Raw genomic sequence first — 9,704 nt, forward strand, 5'->3', positions numbered from 1 at the left:
AATGGAGAGAGAGAGAGAGAGAGGCGCAGATTATTTTAGGGTTTGGTTTGGTACAAAATATATATATATATATATATCATTTTATACAATTGACGACTAAAGTACCTAATGGTCGCCAATTACTTATATGTGACACCATTAGCGACTAAAAACTTTAGTCGCCAATTACTTTTATAAACCCTTCAAATTTAAATTAGAAATGTCTCCCTCCAATTTTTTATTTTTTGGCGACTAAACCAATTTTTGGTCACTGAAAATATGTTTTGGCGACTAAACTTTTGGTCGCCAAAAGATAAAAAATAAATTTTTAATTTTACATTTGGCGACTAAATATTTTAGTAGCCAAAGCTCAATATACGCTGACCAAAATTTTTTTTTGTCGCCAATTCTAGTATTTTCAGCGACTAAATTAATTTTTTGTCGCCAATAATCAATATATCCTGACTAAAAAAATTTGGTAGCTAAATTTCATACTTTTGGCGACCAAAAAAAAGTTTTAGTCGCCAATTCCAAAACTTTTGGCGACTAAATTTATTTTAGTCGCCAATTTTAGTCGCCAAAGGTGTATTTTGTTGTAGTGTACAATATTCCACCTAAAAATTACAAAGTACAATATGAATGTATTTGGTGGAACTTTCAAGTAAACAATATTCCACAGACGAGTATTCTTTTTTTTTTTTTTTTTTATGACACTTATTAATTGGAGGTTTTATCAAAAGACAAAAATTATGTAGTTTGTATTTGTAATCTTGTGGTGATAAAGTAAAAAACCAAAAAAATTAGTTGGTAGGAACTAAAATATACAGATTAGTTTTGGTATTTTCAAAACACGAGGTGGCGGAGGGAATAAAAATGTGATCACCCCAAAAAGTTAGGACGCTGAAGTTGTTATCCGGGGTGTTTGACAACTTAGCTATAGGTTATTTTTTGGTTAAAATATATAAAAAGATAAAATAGGTTAAACTAATTAAAAAGGTAAATAATTTTTTTTTTTATCAGTAAATGTTAGTCGCTAGTTGTTAGATTAGCACTTATATAAGGGAAAATCTCCCCACTCTTGCCAAAACAACTAAGTGCTTGCACTCCCTTAATTTACCCTAAGATGAATTGAATCCATGACCTCCTTGAGACTAAACCCTAAGGAAGGCATGGTGATAAGACAAAATATCACATTAAATTCATAATCATTTTACTTTTTTCTCACAAATATCACATTCAACTACAAAAAAAATCCAATCATTTTCTCAAACACAAAAATTTTAGCCTACTAAAATAGGCATAAACTAAAATAGCCTACTAAAATAGTAACTTCCCAAACACCTTTAAATAAATTTTGTGCACAACATGGCATTATTCACCAAACTACAGCACCCTATTCCCCACAGCAAAATGAAATTGCTAAAAGAAAGAATAAAACCATTAAAGAAATGATGAATTTCATGTTACTAAGTTCAGACTTACCGCAGAACTTGTGGGGGGAAGTAATAGGATACTTCCGAAGAAAACTAGTAGCAATCCTTATAAATTATGAAATGGTGAACCACCTTCCTACAAATACTTGAAAGTGTGTGGGTGTTTGGCAAATGTAGAAGTTCATGTTTCCAAAAAGCCTAAGATAGGACCAAAAATAGTGGATTGTACGTTTATTGGTTATGCGCATAAAAGTAGTGCATATCGGTTTCTGACTTATAAATCAGAAATACCTGATATACATTTGAACACTATTATAGAGTCAAGAAATGCTGTGTTTTTTGAACATGTTTTTTCTTACAAGAAATGACAAGAATTAAGTTCACAGGAAAGAACTTATGATTATATACAAAGTCAATAGACTAATGACAATCAAATGCAAGAGATTGGTAATGGTCTCGACCAACAGGATTTAACTGATGATGAACCAAAACGAAATAAGAGGGCGAGAATATCAAAATCCTTTAGCCTAAATTTTTTGACATACCTGCTAGAAAATGAATCTCAAATCTTTAAAGAAGCAATGTCAGGTCCTGAAGTACTTTTGTGAAAAGAGACTGTTAATAGTGAAATTGAATCCATTATACAAAATCATACTTGGGAATTGGTGGATCTTCCACCTGGTTCTAAACCTCTTGGGTAAAAATGGAAACAGAATATAGCGATCTCGGGTTTACCCTTGTTGTATAGTGATCCGGACATGTGTCCGTGGATGTTGGTAGTTGTTTATTATCTTGTTTGCATCCTTTGTACTTTGTATATTGAGTTATGGGATGTGTTGGGCAGGTTTGTTACAGGTTGGTTGTGTTTGGGAGCCTAGTGTTGCTGCCCAGATTTTTGGACCTTCGCTCGAGCGAGGAGTTGGTCACTCGAGCGAGAGTGAGGTTCGTGTCTGGTGGGTCGAGCCAGGGTGGCTTCGCTCGAGCGAGTGTTGCGTCTGGTTCTGGACCTGAGAGTTGCCTTTCTTGGCTCGAGCGAGCTTCCTTCGCTCGAGCGGTCTGGGTTTTTCTTCGCTCGATCGAGAACTTCTTGGCTCGAGCGAGAGTTTCTGTGTCTGGTCGCTCGAGCGACAAAGGCTTCGCTCGAGCGAGCGTGTTTTATATCAGCGGACAGTAGCAATTTTGAACTTCAGTTTTTCACTTCTTTTTTTGATCAAACCCTAAATCTGAGACCCTCTCTCTCTAAACTTACACCCTCTCTAAGATTCGATCTCCCTAGAGTGTGAATCTAGCTGTAGACACCCCATTTTTGACCGACCTTAAGACTCAGACGTCACCGATTGAGCACTTGGTGATGTTGCATAATGTGCTCGTTCAGAAGTTTCAGAGTTGCGGCCGTGAGCCCTGCCTCCGGACTTCCGAACCCGCTTCTGTGCCTTATCTCGGTTTGCGAACCAGACTCGGTTTTCTTTGTTTCTTTTCCTGAGGGGAGGGAGAGGTCCCGTAGACCATCTCTCAGTGGCCGTAGGCTACATTTGGTGGCCGTAGGCCATTTTTCCCATTTCGGAGTCCGGTTTCCGGTTTTTCGGGACCGTTGGCCGTGTGCCTCAGTTCGGGACCGCCTAACCACCTCCATTTGTTCTGATTTTTTGGCATACATCTTATTTAATCCCTTTTGAGGGACACTGGGTCTGAGAAACCCACTTCGTGGCCGAATGCCACTTTCGGTGCTTAACAGCCCATTTTCGGGATCTCGAACTGCGCGTTTTGGTCCCCGAGCATTCGGTTTGCAACGGTTTTCGTTCATTTTTGGCAGGTACCTCTGTTTTATCACTAGAGAGGTCACTGAAGGGTGGGAGTCCAGCAATTGTTGCAGCAACCAGTTATACATCCTCCGACGCCCTCCGGCGCCCGTTTTTCGCACTTCCGGGCTAATGTTGAACACCTTGGGCCCATTTTCTTGAACTTTGAACCACATATTTGTGATGTACACACATGGGAGGACCCTAAAAAATGGTGGCCGGCCATTAATGCTACTTGACCCTTTTGACCCCCTCCTTCCGGGCTAATGTTGAACACCTTGGGCCCATTTTCTTGAACTTTGAACCACATATTTGTGATGTACACACATGGGAGGACCCTAAAAGTTGGTGGCCGGCCAGTAATTCCACTTGACCCTTTTGAACCCCTCTTTCCGGGCTAATGTTGAACCCCTTGGACCCACTTTCTTGGACTTTTAACCACAGGGTTGTGTTGTACACACATAGGAGGACACCATCAATTGGTGGCCGGCCAGAAAATCTGATTGACCCTTTTGACCCCTAGCCGGCCGGCTAGGGGGTGTGGCCGGCCGGCCACCTGCAGCAAAAGTACCAGGCCGGCCGAGCTCCTTGCACTGTTCCCTTTACAGCTGTGGGGCTTTATCCCCCAGAAAAGATCTTTATCCGGGGGATATTTTGTGGGGGAAAGTTGCTCTCCTTTTCCCTCACCTTTGCACCCCCTTTTTGGCCTTTATAACAAGCAAGCTATATCACATGTTGGGGTTAGAAAAATTCTTCTTCAAGCTTCCATACACAACTCCATCTCTATACCTCTCATTTCCTTGAAAATTCCTAAGTCCTTAAGCACCATTTCTTCTACACCACCAAGCTCTACCATCACCACCTCATTTCCAGCAACAAGGAAGACTTCTCAAAGGCCAAAGGAGCTGCAAATTGGTCCAAGAAGCAACAAAAGTCTTAGTCTTCAAGGGTGAGTAACACTTCTCCTCTTTGACCCTTTTTCTTGATCTATTTGTAAGCCCCACATTCTTTTTGTTTCAAGCTCCGGCCCTAACTGAAAAAGGCCCTCTTTTGAGCTCATCTTCACTTTTCATTAAGGGCTCAACCCTGTTTGAGCCCTCCATGATGCACTTGCTTCATTGATCCTCTTATATGTCATAATCTTGCATGCTATTTTTGGCCCACTATTAATCTGTTTTTGAGCATATTGTAAACTGATATTAGGCTTATTTTGAGCCCCTCTTCAACATTGAAGAAGGGCTCAACAGCATTTGGGACCTCCATGTTGTACCTACCTTTTTACTCCTCTTTTCTTCCCCATTCTTGCATGCAATGGCAGCCTACCATGCTTTTGTTTTTGGCCATTTTACAGTTCTGAAAAAGTGCTTATTTTGGTCCATTCTTCATATTTCATTTAGGTCCTTTCATGGTTTGGGGCCTCCATATGCCACTTCATGTTATATCTCTCTTTTATTCTCCATTCTTGCATGTTTAGTTAGCCTACCATGCTTTTGTTTTTGGCCATTTTACAGTTCTGAAAAAGTCCTTATTTTGGCCCATTCTACATGTTTTATTAAGGGTCTTTGTCTGTTTGGCGAATATTTTGCATACCTCATGTTATAGCCACTTTTGAGCCTCATTTTGCATCACATTTCTAGCATGTTTGTATACTGATTTGAGGTTTTCCATATACTGTAAATATTCATATTTTTGGTCCCTCTTCAATGTTGTAGAAGGAAAATTTTCAGTTTGGATTTTGCTTATGTCACTTGCTTCATTACCCCTCTCTTGGCCCCTATTCTTGCATGCCATTTTTTCCATACCTATGCTTGCTGTTTGGCCATGTTTATAGCTGTGAAAGTGCCTTTTTTGGGACTGTCTAGCTTCTGTCTTTGCATTGCATGTCCATGTTGTGCATGTTTGGCATAGCTATAGGCCATTTCGGGTGCCTAAATTCGCATTTCGGGACAATTCCATGCATTTGGTGTCATTTCGCCTCATTTCGGGTCTGTTTTCCCCCATATTTTAGTGCTGAAATTCCATTAGAATGATTGCATGCCATTTCCATGCCATTGCATCGCATTCTGCCATCGCCTCGGTTTGCGTGCCCGTGCGCACGCATTTCGAGGCACTTCGTTTTTATCCGACGGCATCCTATGTGAGTGTGGCTGAGGCTCACTCATGTTGGTATAAGCCCATATCATGTTTCCATGTCATTACATCGCATTTTGCCATCACCTCGATTTGCGTGCCCGTGTGCACGCATTTCGAGGCACTTCGTTTTTATCCGACGACATCCTATGTGAGTGTGGCTGAGGCTCACTCATGTTGGTATAAGCCCATATCATGTTTCCATGTCATTACATCGCATTTTTCCATCGCCTCGGTTTGCGTGCCCGTGTGCACGCATTTCGAGGCACTTCGTTTTTATCCGACGGCATCCTATGTGAGAGTGGCTGAGGCTCACTCATGTTGGTAAAAGCCCATATAATGTTTTCATGTCATTTGCATTGCGTATGTCATCGCCTCGGTTTGCGTGCCCGTGTGTACGCATTTCGAGGCACTTCATTCTCATCAATCGGCACCCTATGTGAGTGTGGCTGAGGCTCTCTCATGTTAGTATAAGTCCATGTTACCTTTTTCATGCCATTTTAGTCACTTGCATTGCATATACCGTCGCCTCAGTTTGCGTGCCCGTGTGCACGCATTTCGAGGCATCTCATTTTCACAACATAGTGCATACTAGGTTGTATCATAGATCACATTCTGTCATTTTCTCAGTTTGCGTGCCCGTGTGCACGCACTTCGAGGCATCTCACTTTCATAGCATAGTATATGTTAGGATTGTATCTTAGTCGCATTTCATGCATATCATGCATATTGCATCGTGTTCGGGATAGGAGTTAGCCCGGGCACGGGAAACGAGGTGCGTTTCGTACTTCAAGTGACGGAACGTGTCTCAATTCCCCAGTCACCGACACTCCGGATTATTCATGATGGAGTTAGGTTTTAGTTGTAGTTTTATGTGCATTCATCCTATATTGAGTTGTGCATTTCGGCTCCTCGGCCATCATGCCTCGGTATGCGTGATTGGTGGCACGAGGATCGAGACATGCATATATCTGTGCAAATACATTGCTATGCCCCTTTCCTGCTCTCTGTTGCAGCAAAACGAAGAATCAGTAACTTTCCGGGACTTGGCACGCATTTCAAGAACAGGTGTAAACAGAGGCTAATTGGGGCATTCCGATGGATTTCCGCGCAAGACAATCCGGACATGCATCATCCATCAGAAGCAAGGCAGTCCCTGACTTGCATGCCAGTTTTACCGCTTTCTTAGTTAATTCATTAATTAATTAGGAATTTGTACATTATTCGGACTGTAATATTTTGGACTATAATATTCTTTTATTTGGACTGTATTATTTATTCGGACCCTCTGCGCGAGGGCACAACTGTAATAAGTGTACGTGATTGTGATGTATGTCATCCAACCCCACGTCTTTCTCCCTTTTATTTATCCGCTTATGATGGTTAGATTAGGGCATATTTAAATTAGCATACAGTATGACAGCATGTTTGCATTCATTCATCTGTATTGCATGCACCGGGCTCGGCGCATCATACTAACTGCATTGTACTTTCAATTTCAAAGTTGAATACATGATAATTGTAACATTTCAAATGCCATCTTAGAATAGCCGAGCCTGCTATAGTTGCATTTTGCATGTGTTGCATTAGACATTTCTGTATACTTAGGATTCATGCATGATTTCTAATGAGTTGCTATTTTGGCTTGGAGTACTCGGTAAGCTTTATGCTTTAGCATCCTTGCATGCGTGTGAGTGACTGCCATGAATAGCATGCTTACCATGAGGCTATGTGCTTATCTGATATAACTGCCTGAATGCCTGTGGGTGAAGGTTGGGTTACTTAAATTGGAATAAATCATCAAATGTTTTAAAGCCTACCTGCGGGTAGCAAACCATTTTCAAAAAACAAACATGAAATGTTTCGTTCCAATTCAGGCGACCCGGTCTATATTTGTATGCTGTGCGCATCACATAGTAACCTAGGCTAATAAACCAGAATAAGAACTCACAATGTTTTCAAAAATTGATATCATGGTTAGTAGAGGCCGGTCTATGACCGGGCGAGCGGGGGTGCTCACGAAGTGACCTTCCCCAATCGTACCCAAGTTCCCGAGCCGAGGCAACTTTGGTGATGACGGACACGTGGCCTTTTGGCACCGAGTCAGGGTTTCCTAAATTTCCCAAAATAAAATATTTAGGTGGCGACTCTGTATCTGGCAAAGCAGTCCATGTTTGGCACTTCTTTCAAAAATCTGTTTTTCTCAAAACGATTTGCCGAATTTGGACTCTTTGGTTCAGACTTAGAACCGTGACTAACGAAAGTCGAGTCCGAGCTGTAGCGAGGTCCCCCGCGGGCTTGTCTACAGTTTCTGGCGACTCCGCTGGGGATTTAGAGAACTTGACTCGAACTCGTGATATCTGTTTTTGACTACACTTGTGTGTTTCTTTGCATTGCATTTGCATTGGTGCGCCTAGGACACCGTGTTTGCCATCTGCTATTCCTGAACGGTTTGCCGGAGGCTTGTCTTGTCAAGGCATGACCATAAGGCTGACCGGTTGTGGGCTCTGCCAGTATGGGAACACAAACCCCGGTTTTACCGGGGCACCCTCTTTGACCATTCGACCTAGTGCATATTCGGATCCATAGTGACCATTCCAAATTAGGACAGGTTGCTTACCCGTTTATAGGTTGTTTGAAACCGCTCTGTGCGTAGTGAAACCTAGTTCCTGACAAAATAGGACAGGGAAACCCTACCCCAATATAGGGGTGTTTTGGCTCTCACTTATCTGTTATGTGCTTTAGAGTGCGTCTCTACAGGAATGCATGTATCAGTATATGAGTTTGGGTATCAGGCCTGCGGGCATCAGTTTAGTATTGTCAGCATCAGGCCTGCGGGCATCAGTTCAGTATTGTCAGCATCAGGCCTGCGGGCATCAGTTCAGTATTATGGGTATCAGGCCTGCGGGCATCAGCCAGTATTTGAGAATCAGCTATCTGCGGATATCAGATTCTGTTTTAGGGGACAGTGATACAGGGATAATAATCAGTGTTTGAGGACAGTGTGTTATTCAGCTTATTGACTGTGTGTTATTATGCCCGGCTGTGTGTCATGCATTTTATTTTAAGCTGTTATGCTGTCCGTTTATCTGTTTATTTATTTCCTTTTCGCTTTATTTATCTTTTGCTAGGGTCAGTTTTAGCACAATTGCTTCCAACCCAGCAGGCATTCCCCAAGCACTTTGGACACGAGGTCGTCGACTCCATCGATCTGAGGATCTAATCGACGGACAGCCAGTGTTCCATTCTCTACCTCCTGTTACCAGAAGGAAGCAGAAAAAGCGCAGTGTATCCGAACAGAGATCACCAGAACAGTGGTTTCCCCCATCAGTGGACAGTTGGATTGAGATCCCCATTGAGACAGATCTGCCAGTAGTTCAGATAAATCAAAACAGTATGACGGCACCAACAGGAGTTGAGGAAATGATGCGCCAAATGCAGGAAACCATGCGGGCCATGCAGCAGGATGCCGTTCGCCGGGATGAACTCGCTAAGCAACAAGCTGAGATTATGACCCAGCAGGCTGAGCTGATTACCAGACTGCAACAACAGAATACAACATCTGCTTCACACCAAATTCCTCCTCCAGCAGGGCCCCCATTACCTGAGCAGACACCTGCTGTTCAGAACGCTCCTCCAAACACCCAGAATACTGTGCCGACTATCCAAAACTTGCAAGAGGACACAAATCTTCCAACGGGGCCAGCTCCGCCCCCGCTTCCACCACAATTGTCCAAGGTCCATACATCCAATCACCCGGACTCTCCATTCGAGGTCGAGGTTGACCATACAGCTCTGAAATTGAGCAAATTGGAGAAGCTCTTCAAGAAATCCCAAGGGGTCAAGGCTATGCCGGATATCGAAGATGGATATACCGAGGAGGCCGTAACACTCCCCGATAGGTTCAAAATGCCACAAATCGACCGCTTTGATGGGTCCGGTGACCCTATGGTCCATATCCGACTGTTTGCAGACATCTTGCGGCCAATGGGCCTAACACGACCACAGAAGCTTTCATTATTCGGCCGAACCCTGTCGGGTGTGGCCTCCCATTGGTACGCAAAGTTACAAGATGAAGTGAAGAAGAATTGGGATGAGATGGCTGAGGCCTTTGTCGCGCAATATTCATACAACACTCAGATCGAGATCACAACTCGTGATCTTGAAACGACAAGGCAAGAGCCCAAGGAAACTTTCTCAGACTTTGTGATCCGATGGAGGGCGAAGGCGTCAATGATGACCTTAAGGCCCACTGACAAAGATCAAATCCGGATGATTGTGCGCAATCTCCACCCGAAGTTGATGCAGAGAATGATTGTAGTCCCCTTCCCTACTTTCGCAGATTTACATGAGATGGGGGTGC

This window comes from Camellia sinensis, chromosome 9, assembly GCF_055761805.1.
Source record: "Camellia sinensis isolate YWXY chromosome 9, ASM5576180v1, whole genome shotgun sequence".
Lineage (NCBI taxonomy): Eukaryota > Viridiplantae > Streptophyta > Magnoliopsida > Ericales > Theaceae > Camellia > Camellia sinensis.